At 43.9% G+C, this 14,869-nt stretch overlaps 1 long non-coding RNA gene across 1 annotated transcript; it reads right to left on the bottom strand.

The window, feature by feature from the left end:
- Positions 1–556: 556 nt before the first annotated feature.
- Positions 557–14,011, bottom strand: LOC123484333. The gene is made up of 3 exons (XR_006658498.1): positions 13,976–14,011; positions 1,395–1,779; positions 557–855 (listed from the first exon to the last, which is right to left on the bottom strand). It is a non-coding gene; the product is annotated as an uncharacterized LOC123484333 (long non-coding RNA).
- Between the last annotated feature and the right edge of the window lie 858 nt (positions 14,012–14,869).

The raw sequence follows: 14,869 nt of genomic DNA, 5'->3' as shown, positions 1-14,869 counted from the left end.
AGCCTTTGAGGTAGGGAAATAAATGCAGGTAACCACCATCAGTGCATACATTGGGACATGGCACAGACTGAACAACTCTAGGTTGTTTAACACACTGCTCAAGGAGTCAGGATCAGCACTCAGCATCTCTGTTAAGTAAGCCCTGATGGATGCATCACTGAACCCTTTCACCTCCACTCTGAACCAGTCTGCGGGCCAGTCTGTCAGGAAGTCTTCAGATTGATCTGGTCTGCATGTGGTCACAATCTTTGCATCAGGTAGGAGGTTCTCCATAAGTTCCTTTACTACCGACAGAGAGGAGAGGTCTGTGATTCCATCAAATATGATGACAACGTTTTCAGAGTTCTCCTTAATATCCTGTAACACTTCTTCTTTACTTTTTTTGGGCTCACTGTACATGTTAAAGAGAAGGTCCTCCAGGCTCATGGGTTTTCTGTGTGAAATGTCTCTCACGTCAAAATAAAACATGTAATCTAGTTCTCTGTGATCTTTCTCTGCCCAGAGGTTCAACATTTGATGGGCGACTGTTGTTTTTTCCAATTCCAGGTTTTCCAAAAAGGAGGATTTTTTTCTCATGTGTTCTAAGCAGGTCAGCAGGGGATGTTTCCTGTTTGGCCGTGGGGATGAAGCTCTTCAGCTTTTTAGGGCGAGCTTTCTTGCATCTTTTGCTCTTCACTTTAATTTTGGAGAGAGATGAATGCACATCTGTATCTAACACAAGAGGGGTGTAAGATAAAGTCCCCTCATTTCTACATGTCTCTGGTAGGAGACTACAGCTTTGTTTCCATGCACTATTTGTGATCTTCCGTGCTTTACATTTCAGCTGTGTCTGATATCCGTGACAGGGTTTTGAACCTAAAATAAGGGTATTAAGGGAAGAGAGAGTAAATGCACTGTGCAAACAAATCAAAGCCAATCTAAAGGACTAGAGAAAATCAGGACAGAAAGTTACAAGGATACACTAGTAGATCTTTGTAGATTGAAGGTGCTCTTTGGGGCTAAATGGTCATCAAAAACAAGAAGAACCAAGGGGCACTAAAGACAAAGTTAAAATGCCTGTATAATGATGGCATGTTCAATAGAACAATATGTATAGAAACGGATGCTTTTCAGCGTAGCCTTCATCAGGGAGGACAATGACAAATCTCTATTGAACACGCCATCATAATAAAGGCATTTTTACTTCATGAAGAGTGCATTGGTCGCACTTATTTTTGATGAACAATCTAAAAAGGTACATTAACCCCTTTCAATGTGCGCTTCAAATAGCTTCGCCAGCACCATGGAACCAAAGGAATAGTGCCTAAAGTACAAACCCTATCTATGGAGCGCGCACAGTAAGCTAATTGTATACTATATAGTATATACTAAGAGGATACCATACGATCACTTACCAACAAGGTAGTCTGTCATCTCTGGGTCTTCCTTAAAGGGGAAGCAGCTGATCCATTGCTGTAAGTCAGCGTCGTCTAAGGTCCTCTTCCTTGTGATGTATAGAATTTTCAGCAACTCATAGCATGCAGCCTCTCCTTTGACCGAGACCCAGTCCAGTATTTTTCTGGTTTGTTCAAAACAGTCAACAGCCTGAATTTTACTGACTTGCTCCCCGTGAAGAATCTTGCACTGGAACAGGTTTTCCACAATGAGGGGAAGATTCTGGAGCCTTCCAATGAGACGTAGCCTTCCATTTGTAATGTACTCTAAAGCAGATTGTCTTGCAGAAGCCATGTCCCAGGTTGTTTCTGCAGCATCACTGGTATGTTTCAACACGTAGGATCTCTGGAAGACGAAAGTACATAGTCAGTTAATAGTAGAACAGTTAAATAATGATTAGGTGTATTCATTCAATTAAACCTTTTAGCCCATGTAAACGAAACATACACCAACTAAATGTGAATGTATCTATTACAATGGCGTAAAACAAGAATATAAACTCTGCAAAAAAATAAACATCCCTTTTTCCAAATAACTTCACAGGTCTTTATTGTAAAGGGTTTAAACACTGTTTCCCATGCTTGTTCAATGAACCATAAACAATTAATTTACATGCACCTGTGAAACGGTCGTTAAGACACTAACATCTTACAGATGGTAGGCAATTAAGGTCACAGTTATGAAAATTTAGGACACTAAAGAGGCCTTTCTACTGACTCTGAAAAACACCAAAAGAAAGATGCCCAGGGTCCTTGCTCATCTGCATGAATGTGCCTTAGGCATGCTGCAAGGAGGATGAGGACTGCAGATGTGGCCAGGGCAATAAATTGCAATGTCCGTACTGTGAGACACCTAAGACAGCGCTACGGGGAGACAGGACGGACAGCTGATCGTCCTCGCAGTGGCAGACCACGTGTAACAACACCTGCACAGGATCGGTACATCCGAACATCACACCTGCAAGACAGGTACAGGATGGCAACAACAACTGCCCGAGTTACACCAGGAACACACAATCCTTCCATCAGTGCTCAGACTGTCCGCAATAGGCTGAGAGAGGCTGGACTGAGGGCTTGTAGGCCTGTTGTAAGGCAGGTCCTCCACCAGACATCACCGGCAACAACGTCGCCTAGGGGCACAAACCCACCGTCTCTGCCCGGTGTCGGGGGGGCTACTGTCACGGATTCTGCCGAGACTGCCCTTCCTTCTGGCTCGGGCAGGCCTCGTGTTCGTCCGTCACCAGAGTACTAGCTGCTGCCGCTCTATGTTCTATATTTCTATGTTCATTTGATTGTTGTCTGTTGTTGCGCACCTGTTCCCCATTATGTTAGTTTGCCCTCCCTATTTAACCTGTTCCCCATTATGTTAGCTTGTCCTCCCTATTTAACCTGTTCCCCATTATGTTAGTTGGTCCTCCCTATTTAACCTGTTCCCCATTATGTTAGTTTGCCCTCCCTATTTAACCTGTTCCCCATTATGTTAGTTTGTCCTCCCTATTTAACCTGTTCCCCATTATGTTAGTTTGTCCTCCCTATTTAACATGTTCCCCATTATGTTAGTTTGTCCTCCTTATTTAACCTGTTCCCCATTATGTTAGTTTGTCCTCCCTATTTAACCTGTTCCCCATTATGTTAGTTTGTCCTCCCTATTTAACCTGTTCCCCATTATGTTAGTTTGCCCTCCCTATTTAACCTGTTCCCCATTATGTTAGTTTGTCCTCCCTATTTAACCTGTTCCCCATTATGTTAGTTTGTCCTCCCTATTTAACCTGTTCCCCATTATGTTAGTTGGTCCTCCCTATTTAACCTGTTCCCCATTATGTTAGTTTGTCCTCCCTATTTAACCTGTTCCCCATTATGTTAGTTTGTCCTCCCTATTTAACCTGTTCCCCATTATGTTAGTTTGTCCTCCCTATTTAACCTGTTCCCCATTATGTTAGTTTGTCCTCCTTATTTAACCTGTTCCCCATTATGTTAGTTTGTCCTCCCTATTTAACCTGTTCCTGTTACGCCCCTGAAAAAGGGAAGAAATAATCACGAACGTGACGCAGTTATGTTTCCTCACTGACAAATTTAGTGTAATGAGAAAAAGACCGCGATTCCCCCAGGAAGTTGGGTGGAGACCAGAGCAATCGATCTCAGGCTCATAGATTAAGAGCATTTAGTAGATCACAGATTAACACTTTTACCCTTAAATTAGGCACCACAAAATAAAGTTGTCAATATAACGTTTACACCTTCCTCTTACAATAATTTACCCTTTTACACTTGACGGATTTTAACACATTTATGCATTTTATCAATCTCTATGAACTAGTACTGGATGCATTATCTTTTTAACCTTAGATATTTTAAGATCCTTACATACCATGAACTTACTAATACTTTTTAGTGTATAACAGGCTATGAATATGTCCTTTAACCTGTCACACTCTCCCCGACAAAATAAATGTTGTCCCAACATTACCACATTGTCTTCTTAAACAGTCTATAAGCACTGGACGTAGAAAATCCTCTTCTGTAAGCTAGTCCTTGAGCAGAGGTCAAAGTTCACAGTTCAAATAGAACCAAGAAGTTATATTCACAGTCCATATCTGTTGACCAGCTGTATAAACAGTCCATAAGCAGTCTTTTTCTCATACTATTGTCAACAGTCCATCAGTTTTAATGATCTATATGCATAGTCTGCTAATTGTCTTGTGAAAGTCTGAGAAATCAGTCAGTAGTCCATGGTCAAACATGTCAACTCTGTCTGTGGCCTCAAGTTTGCTGAAGTCCATACATGTAGGGTGGCTGAAGGTAATATCGCTGTAGTGATGGCAGCCATGGAACCAGTCCTGGTGCAGGGTAGACAGGGAACAACTGTGGCTGTGGCTGTATACTGTAGCAGGAAGGGATACCAAGCTGATCATAGGTGATACGTCTTGGAGGGTGTCTCTCTCTTTGTGGCAGCTGGTAAGCTGGTTCCTCAGGTTCAGCAGCAGCAGTTAATGAAGGAAAGGCACTTAGTGGACGATCATCAGGCACATTTTCAGCAGGCAAGTTCATCTCCTCAGCAGGCAGTTCTTTAACTGTTGTTTTCTCCTCCAGCTGATTTTCAACAAGCGGCTGTGCTGGTAGCATATCAGGAACTGGCACCGCAACTGTTTGTTTCACTGGTGGGGGCCTGTTTTCCGACTCTCTCGCTGGTTCAGCATACCTCTCAGGTACTGTAGGAAATGTGGGGACCTGTAGCGGCTCATGATGAAGGTCATATTCATCCCCGCTGTCTTCATCAGAATCTAGAGGCTGTGATCCAGGCTGATGTCTCTTTTTCTTACTTTTGTCATCTTTAGTCATTTCTGGTTGTCTCTCAAAAGGTAAGTGGTCACAGGACATGAGCAGGTTTCTGTGCAGGACCCGGGAGCGTCCCCTACCCTTTTCTGGTCTCAACTCATAAATCGGCAGGTCTGAACCCATTTGTCTCACTACTGTGTGAATTTGATCTTCCCAATAGTTACGGAGTTTGCCTGGTCCTCCTCTTGGTGTCAGGTTTTTAATCAGAACTCGCTCGCCAGGCTGTAGCACTGAACTCCTAACTTTAGTGTCATAGTACTTTTTACTTCTTTCAGCAGCTTTCTGAGCATTTTCATTTGCAATGGCGTATGCTTCTTCCATTCCTCGTTTCCAGTTCTCCACGTAGTCTCGCTGGTTACTGGAACCTGCCTCTGTGCACAATCCAAAGAACATATCAACTGGAAGCCTGGGTGATCTCCCCAAACAGAAGATAAAATGGTGAATAGCCAGTCACTTCGCAACGGTGCAGTTATAGGCATAAACCAGTTTGTTTAGAGACTCCTTCCAGTTTGACTTTTGTGTCTCAGTTAGTGTCTTTAGCATTTGCAACAATGTTCTGTTCATTCGTTCCACTTGACCGTTCCCCATCGGGTGGTAGGGTGTTGTTCTGGACCCCGCCATGCCACTGAGTTTCTTTAACTGATGGAACAACTGATTTTCGAATTCTCCCCCTTGGTCATGGTGGATGCGGGAGGGGAACCCAAACTTCAGGGCAAAGTCATTGAAGATGAGATTTGCAGCAGTTTTCCTGACTTTGATGTGGTGGCGTAGGCTTGAGTGTAACGTGTAAAATGATCAACAATCACGAGGATGTACTCATATCCCCCTTTGCATCTGTCGAGATGGAGGAAATCTATACATACCAGTTCAAATGGCTGTGTTGTCACAATGTTTGTCAGAGGAGCTCTTGTTTCATGGCCTGGCTTTTTCTGCTTGACACAGCTACAAGTTTTAGTCACATAGTGCTCAATGTCAGATTGCATATAAGGCCAGAAGAAGCGGTCACGTACTAGTGATACAGTGCGGTCAGTACCTTGGTGTCCCATGTTATTGTGCAACTCTTCCATCACTTTACCTTTGTACTGCTCTGGTAGAACTAACTGCTTGCGGGCTGTAGTGATTCTGTAAAGAATACCATCACTGTCGATTGTCAATTTGTCCCATTCTCTGAATAGGCATTTTGTCTTTGGACTGAATTCCTTTTGCTCTTTAACTGGCGGTTTGGAACCAGACAGCTTGAAATCGAGCACAGGACGGATGACCGGATCAGACTCTTGTGCCTCTCTTATCCCCTCTTTTGGGATCGAGCTGATTGTTGCTGTAGTTGTCTCACCTTCAGCTGATACTGACATAGATGCAGCTGAAATTGACCAAGGCACAAAAGGCTCTTTCTGTACCTCTACTGCTTGTATAGTGGCGGCAATGGTGTCTGGTGGAAGCTCCTCAGAACATTCTCTCATCAGTGACTCTACATCCAGTGGCATCCTTGACAAAGCATCTGCATCACGTTCTCTCTGCCTGGCCTGTACTTTATTGTAAAGTGGAAATCAGCTAATTCTGCAACCCACCTGGAAGTGGTTGCGTTCAGTTTGCAGTAGACAGAATGTAGCTCAGCGGGTTGTTATCACTGTATACAGTGAAGGTCGGAGCATAGTACAAATAATCATGGAACTTATCAGTGATTGCCCATTTTAGAGCTAGAAATTCTAGCTTGCCAGAGTGGTAGTGATAGTTCTTCTCAGCTGCTGTTAAAGTTCGAGAGCCATAAGCAATGACCCTAAGCTTCCCATCTTGCTCTTGATAAAGAACTGCTCCCAAGCCTTGGTGTGACGCATCAGTGTGTACAACAAATGGCTGAGTGAAGTCAGGGAAACCTAAGACTGGTGGGTGAAGCAGACACTCAATCAGCTGTTCAAGTGCCTGTTGATGCTGGTCAGTCCACAGGATTGGCTTGTTTGAGGGCACCACATGACTTACTTTCTTTGTTTTTGCTTTCCGTGGGTGGTCAGGTAATTTCTCTGAATCTGCTTTCAGGAGGTCATACAGACAGCTGGCCTCCTAGAAAAGTCTTTGATGTACTGTCTGTAGTAAGTGAGTAAACCAAGCATTTTTCTGAGCTGGCCCACAGTCTGTGGTCTGATCTCTCTTCAATGCTCTTACTGCTTCAAAATCGGCTGGGTCAACTTTGCTGCCGTCTGCAGACACTATTCTGCCCAAATAACGGACCTGGGGTTTAAAGAGAGATCACACTTACTTGGCTTGAGTTTGATGCCATACTCTCTGAGACGCTGCAAAACCTTTTGCACATCATTCACATGGCTGTCGAAAGTTTTACTGAAAACTAGCGTGTCGTCCAGATAAGGGAATGCAGATGTTGTCCCGGAGCCCTTCCAAACATTCCTCCATACAACGCTGAAAAGCTGCAGGAGCGCGTTCATGAGGCCGAATGGCATACGTATCCACTCATAGAGTCCCCATGGGGTCACAAATGCTGTCAGTGATCTGCTTTCTTCAGAGATGAACCCTTGGTGATATGCTTTTCCCCTGATCTAAAAGGGAGAACCAGGAATTACCACCTAAACTGTCCATGATGTCCTGGACCCGAGGGATGGGCTGGCGGTCGGGATGTGTCTTTCTGTTCAGGTCTCTGTAATCTATACACAACCGGAGGGTCCCGTCCTTCTTCCTAACGCACACGACAGGTGAAGAATATGAAGAGTTTGACTTCCTAACCCAACCCTGGGCTATGAGGTCATGAAGGTAACCCTTCATCTCCTGATACAGTGGCCTGGGCACTGACATGTATGTGCGCTGACTGGTTCAGAGTCCTTTAGAGAAATAGTCATTTTCAATCGTTCAATGCAGCCAATGTCATTGTCTGATCTGGAGAAGGAGTGACACTCTTCTCTAAGCATTTTCCTAACAACCTCTCTCTGTTCTTCGGTTAGGTGACTTAAACCTACTGGTGGATCCCACTGTTCAGTAGCAGTACATGGGGTTTGAACACTGGTGTGACTCACTGTGGCTGGGGGTGACAGCTTTTTCAAAGACTTGGGCAGGTAACACAGTCATAATGGTTTGTACTGTACCGATTATGGTGCGTCCTAGCAGGGCAATGTCGTGGTCAGTGGGGTTAGAGACATCAAGCATGACAACTGGAAAAACACCTTTCTTAACTCTGACTAGTGTGTCAAAGAACTCAAGTTCATCTGGCCACCGCGGGTTCAGGTCTGGCTGGAAAAGCATTGTCATGTCATCTTTGAAAGGCTGGGAAGCTACCCGGCACTCAATCTGAATGCTACTGTGTTTTGGTACAGCAACCTTCTCTTTCTTGGTTTTCACTGCGTATTCATCTGTCTGTTCTGCACTAACAGCCTGTATAAAAGCCCTCACCTTATTTCTTTTGAGGCTTGGGAAAGCTTTTTTCACTGTACTGTACCGTTTAGTCTTTTCGGTCATTGTCAGGATGTGCTCAATAACATTGAAACCTATGATGGGATGAGATAGGTGACAGCCTTTCATTACCAGCACTGGGATGATCAGTTCCTTCGTTTGGTCAGTTTCAGAGGCTAGCCGAAAAGTTGTTTCAATCCATCCCAGGTACGGCATTTCAGTCCCATTTGCTGCCCGTCAATCTTAGATCATCAGGTGAGTCCAGAATTTCTGAAACATCCCTCAGCCTTGCGTTTGGGAGAGATTCCGCTTTCCATCGTTCATCAATGACCGATACCTGAGAGCCTGTGTCCCATAGAGCTTGGAGGTGGTGGCGATTCAGGTGACACTCAACAAGGCACTGTCTACCGACTAGCGAGGTGACCTTATGGGGGTGGCAACCTTGAGCTAGGGATGGTAAAGAGTGGGCATTTTCTTCTGTACAGGAAAGCTTTTCACAGGTAGAGTCCATTTTCAGGTGAGTGCATTTTTCCTTATGTTTAGTCCAATGTTGGTTTTGACATCCTTTGGAACAGTACAGTGTCTCTTTACATGATGAACATTGTTTCAGGTTCTCAAATGAATCTTCTCTGGCACAATTTGCACATTTCTGGGACTTTTTGGTAGCTACGGTTAACACTTGTCCCTCAGCGGTAACCCTTCCCCGTTTAAAGGGGGCCTCTTTGGATGGTCTGACTCCCGGATTTTACATCCAGCTTGAAAATGTTCCCCACTCCCACATCGGGAAGCAGTGTGTGCAGCGTGCATCTGTTCAGGCCTGCTGGCAGACAAAACACCTCCTTGGAGCTTGAGCAGAGCGGTTGGTATACAGGTTAGGTGCATATTGATACTGCGCAGGGTCAGGTGCTTGGGGCTGACTGTAGTTGCTGTAATACTGCTGCTGGGAAACAGGTGGCTGGGGGTCCCTATCTGGCCTCCTAACTGGAAGTGGGGCATGGGCATAAGGCGATGACTGAAACATAGGCTGCTGTAATGTCTCCTTAATCTGAGCAATCTCTGCACTGAGACCTTTTTAGGAAGCTACACCTGTCTTAAGTTCAGCTAACTCTGTTAACAGTTCTGCGGGTATCTTAGCTTTGGCTTCCTTCACAGGACACTTTGCAGATGGCGTATCTTCTAACTGAACTACACTTACAGTTGTAGCAGGCTGTGGGGCATTAAAACGCTTTTTGTTTCGCTCTTTCTAACTCATTAGCACAAGCAATGTTAAGCTTCTCTAGCAAAACCTCATCTGATGTTTCGCTATCAAGCAGGAGAGGCTGCATGTCTATCCTGATACTGTCACTCTGGGAGACCTGTAAGGACTGTGTGTAAACACATGCGCTGGACTAGGGCAGGGTCATACTTAAGCCCTGATTCTGACTCCTGGGACGCAAATAGTACTTTCTGCCTCAAATCTAAGACGCGCATCAGGAAGCTTTGAGGGGTCTCCTTGCTATGCTGTGCTTCTGAAGCTAGCTGTTTGTAAAGCTCTGTTGCACTCTTCTCTTGGAAGTGGGAACGCAGGATGCATCTAAGTGTGGGAAGAGTTAGCTGGGGTTTACCTTCCAAGTAGCTGCGTAGCTGTGAGCCTGGAGAAATAGCCCTGATTACTGCGTCTACTATTTCTACCTCAGGATAGCCTCTGTTAAGTCCATTCTCAATCTGATGGGCAAGGCTGGAAAAAGTCAGTTTATCTTTCTGGCCCGGTTCACCTATCTGACCAGAAATTTTTAACTCTTTGCGCCAGTATGAGCCGGGCTGTGCACTGGGTGAGAGCTGCATGCTCCTCTGAAGATGGGCAGGGGGTTGGGGCTGGCGCAGAGAATCACTGGCTTGGTCTGCAGTACTCTGCTCAGTTCCCACCCCCTTGTTGTGGGGTTACAGTTCTCAGTCCCTCTATTCTGTGATGTGTTCTGGCTGTTTCAATATCATGGTCAGTTTGCCCTGTCTTGCTATCTATGCCACTGATCATCTCTGTCATTTTGTCTTTAAGTAACAATAATTCCGACATGCCGCCATCTTCTAACTCTGCAACTTCCTCTCTTTCAAGGAACATCATAATGTGAGTCATCAATGATATGCGGGATTTGTCTTGAACAACTCTTCTCTGTTCGCCTGATATGTCAAAGGAAATCACATACGTCTAGTAACTTGTCTTTAGTCAGGGTTTGCAATTCTCCTACTACCTCTTCCTGTAGTTCTTCCAAGGCGGTTGTCATGTTGACAGGACAGGAGGAACCTTTACTGTGCAGGAGTTGACTCTGAATTAGATGGTCCTTACTGTCTCTGATGGTCTCTCAACGGCCTCAGTTGACACGTACTTAACCACCAACTTCCAGCTCCCTCGAACAGCAACACTTTCCTCACTGCAGCCTGCCTGGGTTGTTATGTAGGGATTTAGCTGGCTCAGAATTCAGCGACCAGGATGTGGAAGCCGGACATCTGAGCAGCAATCTCAGCGGAGCCTCCAAAATGTTACGCCCCTGAAAAAGGGAAGAAATAATCACGAACGTGACGCAGTTATGTTTCCTCACTGACAAATTTAGTGTAATGAGAAAAAGACCGCGATTCCCCCAGGAAGTTGGGTGGAGACCAGAGCAATCGATCTCAGGCTCATAGATTAAGAGCATTTAGTAGATCACAGATTAACACTTTTACCCTTAAATTAGGCACCACAAAATAAAGTTGTCAATATAACGTTTACACCTTCCTCTTACAATAATTTACCCTTTTACACTTGACGGATTTTAACACATTTATGCATTTTATCAATCTCTATGAACTAGTACTGGATGCATTATCTTTTTAACCTTAGATATTTTAAGATCCTTACATACCATGAACTTACTAATACTTTTTAGTGTATAACAGGCTATGAATATATCCTTTAACCTGTCACATTCCCCATTATGTTAGTTTGTCCTCCCTATTTAACCTGTTCCCCATTATGTTAGTTTGTCCTCCCTATTTAACCTGTTCCCCATTATGTTAGTTTGTCCTCCCTATTTAACCTGTTCCCCATTATGTTAGTTTGTCCTCCCTATTTAACCTGTTCCCCATTATGTTAGTTTGTCCTCCCTATTTAACCTGTTCCCCATTATGTTAGTTTGTCCTCCCCTATTTATCCTGTTCCCCATTATGTTAGTTTGTCCTCCCTATTTAACCTGTTCCCCATTATGTTAGTTTGTCCTCCCTATTTAACCTGTTCCCCATTATGTTAGTTTGTCCTCCCTATTTATCCTGTTCCCCATTATGTTAGTTTGTCTGCCTATTTAACCTGTTCCCCATTATGTTAGTTTGTCCTCCCTATTTAACATGTTCCCCATTATGTTAGTTTGTCCTCCCTATTTAACCTGTTCCCCATTATGTTAGTTTGTCCTCCTTATTTAACCTGTTCCCCATTATGTTAGTTTGTCCTCCCTATTTAACATGTTCCCCATTATGTAAGTTTGTCCTCCCTATTTAACCTGTTCCCCATTATGTTAGTTTGTCCTCCCTATTTAACCTGTTCCCCATTATGTTAGTTTGTCCTCCCTATTTAACCTGTTCCCCATTATGTTAGTTTGTCCTCCCTATTTAACCTGTTCCCCATTATGTTAGTTTGTCCTCCCTATTTAACCTGTTCCCCATTATGTTAGTTTGTATTATTAAAAAATGTATTGTTTCATTCACACTGTTGGAGCTCGGAGCTGAAGTATTTCACTGACGCAACTACATCTGTGCATGTGATTAAATCAAGATCTAATCAGAGGCGTTGCCTATATCCCTGTTCAGATCTAATCAGAGGCGTTTCCTATAGCCCTGTTCAGATCTAATCAGAGGCGTTGCCTATAGCCCTGTTCAGATCTAATCAGAGGCGTTGCCTATAGCCCTGTTCAGATCTAATCAGAGGTGTTGCCTATATCCCTGTCCAGATCTAATCAGAGGTGTTGCCTATAGCCCTGTTCAGATCTAATCAGAGGCGTTGCCTATATCCCTGTCCAGATCTAATCAGAGGCGTTGCCTATAGCCCTGTTCAGATCTAATCAGAGGCGTTGCCTATAGCCCTGTTCAGATCTAATCAGAGGCGTTGCCTATAGCCCTGTTCAGATCTAATCAGAGGCGTTGCCTATATCCCTGTTCAGATCTAATCAGAGGCGTTGCCTATATCCCTGTCCAGGATACGTTTTACTGGGAGAGCTCAGGTCATGTAATTATGTGCACGAGCACAAATCACCACATCTGTAATTTTCCAATGGACATGTCTATTAATCTGTTCCTGCTTTTACTTCCTGGCATGGGTCTCCACTAACCGGTGCCCCCGTATATAACCTCCCTACTGTTATTTCATTTTACTACTGCTCTTTAATTATTTGCTCTTTTTATATTTTTTCTTAAAAACTGCATTGTTGGTTAAGGGCTTGTAAGTGATTTGAGGATATACCGCTATGATTCAACCATGGGACCAGCTCAAGCATTGTAGCTAAGCTGCCTAGGCAGAAGGCAAGCGGTCTAAAGCAGATCATGAGCGAATGCCAGAATAAGACAACCGTCTAGCCTGCTAGCTAACGTTAGCATATAAGATACACCTCATCGTGTCCATACATAGCTGACATAGCTAGCTGGTCAGGTTGAAGATGGTTAGATCAAGACATGCGGAACCATTAGAAAATAAGCTAATTAATGGGACCAGCGCCATTGCTGGATTCTACAAGATAAGCATTGAAAAGGTGACCAGCGGTCGGGAAACACTCCAAACGGCTGCCAGTCCACCCATTATGGCATCATTGACTTGAATGGAGACGACCTTCTATTCATTCTTATTTATATGCTTACCCCTATATAGGACGCTGCGCATGCGCGCATTGGCGTCCTTGGTGGCTACAGTGCGGAAATAACTGCCAACATTTTGTAGGCAGATAGGATACTTGTTTCCGAAAATCCTGTTACTGAATATCGATCATCCGTAACTGCTTGTCCATTGGTCCGTATTATATCATGTGTGTATATCTGTAGACCTTTATAGAAACCGTCTGAACCGAACTTTTCTCCAAACCGTCACCTTGCCTGTAGTAGACTGCGCACAAGACGCGCTTCCACGTGTCCTACCACAGCCAAGTTATAGGTGCCGGTTTGGAGAAAAGTTCGGTTCAGGCGGTTTCTATAAAGATATCCACACACAATCCGGACCGACGTCAACGGATTCTAGATACATATGCCTTCAGTGACAGGGTTTCTGGAAACAAGTAGGCAACCCCCCCTAAAGAACTTATTCAGTTATTTTCCGGGCTCTTCATTGTAGCCACCTGGGTCGACCATGCGCGGCTTCCTATACAGGGCTATATTGCGCACAGATGAGGTCTTTCTAAATTATATTCTTAAAGAGTTGTTCATGGAAATGGCCATTGAACAGTTATATTGCATATTGTTGCCTACCTTTTATCGTTGTTCGTCTCTCTCCAATCCCCCGCCTGAGTGGAGACTCGCAGGATTCATCCTTAAGTTATGTGGATCAGTGGATGATAATAAAACAACCTGAAATGATATTAGGAAACAAATCAAACTAGACTGTAAATGTGTTGGCATTTCCTCTAGACAACTAAATCTACTAGACAGCAGGAACCTCTCATCCTAATGTTGACTCGCTTTGACAGTTGGTCAGACTCTCAAGTCTAGTCTAGACCAGCTAAAATGTAGCAAGTAGGGCCTAACCTTCATTTAACACGTTATTATGATAGATTGTTAGAAAACCATTACCACGTTATTATGATCGATTGTTAGAAAACCCTTACCTCGAGTCCCCGCTGCAGTGACCTGGTGTGTAGCTACACTTATTTTACTTTCATTTTCACTTATACTTCCGTGTATAAAAACCTTATCGGGGCGCGTTCAGCAAGAAGCAACGTTTTGGAACGTTCAGATAGAAATACACTATGTAGGACAAACATGCCTCAGACATTTAGAATAAGGAATCACTTCCGCTCTATTCACGGCATTTCTATCGGCAACATTTCGACAACGTTTGGCTACTGAACGTGGTTTTAATGTAATAATCACCAGCAGGAGCGCTGTCTCATATTTTCAGGGGCGTATTCAATCGTTTACATCGTAGCTAAACGTTTTACAACAAAAACGAGCGTTTCTAACTGGACAAGTTCAGGTTAGTCCCTCCCTGTTTCGTCCGGGTTGTTTCCGTTTGTTTCCTGATGAATATACCCCAAAGCAAAGTTCAGTCGTCAAACGTTGTCGAATGTTTCAGATATAGTTACCACATATAGCGCCGACCTGATTTCTTATTCAAAATGTCAGAGAGACATGTTTGTTCATAGCAGAGGCCTATATCTATCGGAACGTTAAAAACCGTTGGGTACTGCTCAGCGAACATGCCCCAGTTAGTTTAGTCCCGGGCAATGACTATAATTTCATTCATGCATGATGAATGAAGCCGCTCGGTTTGTCGGTCTATTAAAAGCTATAGGAATGATAATCTTAATGACGTGTAAACTATGAAGTTGACGTGTAAACTTCTCTCTGGAGTTTCCTCGCTGCTTGCTGAAGGAATGAACTACAGCATTGAGCAGTCAGTGATCTATTGCAGTCTGAGTCTGATGCTATAACTTAGAAGCATCAACAGCTTTAACATCCAGTCTTTTCTAGAAGTAGACTTCATCCACTATTATAATAAT

This window comes from Coregonus clupeaformis, unplaced genomic scaffold (genome assembly GCF_020615455.1).
Source record: "Coregonus clupeaformis isolate EN_2021a unplaced genomic scaffold, ASM2061545v1 scaf0275, whole genome shotgun sequence".
Taxonomy (NCBI): domain Eukaryota; kingdom Metazoa; phylum Chordata; class Actinopteri; order Salmoniformes; family Salmonidae; genus Coregonus; species Coregonus clupeaformis.
Note: the sequence above shows the minus strand (reverse complement) of the source record. Positions and strands in the feature narration are given on the sequence as shown.